Genomic DNA, 947 nt, shown 5'->3' with positions numbered 1-947 from the left:
TATATATATATATATATATATATTTGTTTTTTATTTCTGATAGTGTTTTATTTAATTAATTTATATTTTTTCTTTTAATGGGTGGATACCCCCCTCAGTGATTGGAGGGTACACCCACGGCGTTGCGGTGAGAGGGGAATAGAGTAAGGATAATTAACTTTGTCTCTTTTTTTTCCCCCTTTCTATCTCATTTTTTTCTCTGTCTGTGTTTGTGTGTGGGAATGTGTGAAAGAATGTTAAAATAGAAGTACGGTGGTTGTCTTATAGTTGACTCTTTTATTTTTATTTTTCCTTCTAGTGGTGGTATGGGGCCTCATGCACTCAGGACTACAAACTGAATGTCTATATATATATATATATATATATATATATATATATACTTGGGTATACTTGTATATAAATATCTGTATATCTATATTATGCTTTTTCTTTATTTTGTCTCTTTCTCTTTCTCTCTTTTCTTCTTAAACAATCCCATATACAAAACTCTACACAACTATTAATTCATATTCCATATATAAAGCGAAAGGAAGATTCGTGCAAGACACCTGTCAAAACAGACTTTTTACTAACTCTTACACAATTTAGGTCTTATTACTTTTAATTCTCCCCCTCTCTATCTTTTTTTTTCTTTTTATTTTTCCCCTTTCTCTATCTATATATATATTTTTGAGCGTATTTCGCCGTTGAGCTTTCTCTTTCATCAGTTTAATTGAAAAAAAAAAAAATGGCTTCTCCTGTGTTTTACGCTCTCATCATCATTCTTGGCGTCTTTATTTTCTTCGGCGGCACCTTTCTCATTGTCTTCACACATCTACGCAGTAAACAACTGCGGAAAAAACGATTGGCGGTTATTCGCAGTCGTCCGCAGGCGGAGCCCTTTGTGTTACCATTACAATTGCCGGTGGTGGTGGATGCGGCGGTGGTGTTTCCCACCGTTTCGGCGG

This window comes from Trypanosoma theileri (assembly GCF_002087225.1).
Source record: "Trypanosoma theileri isolate Edinburgh chromosome Unknown TM35_Tth_26_V1, whole genome shotgun sequence".
Classification (NCBI taxonomy): Eukaryota; Euglenozoa; class Kinetoplastea; order Trypanosomatida; family Trypanosomatidae; genus Trypanosoma; species Trypanosoma theileri.
Note: the sequence above shows the minus strand (reverse complement) of the source record.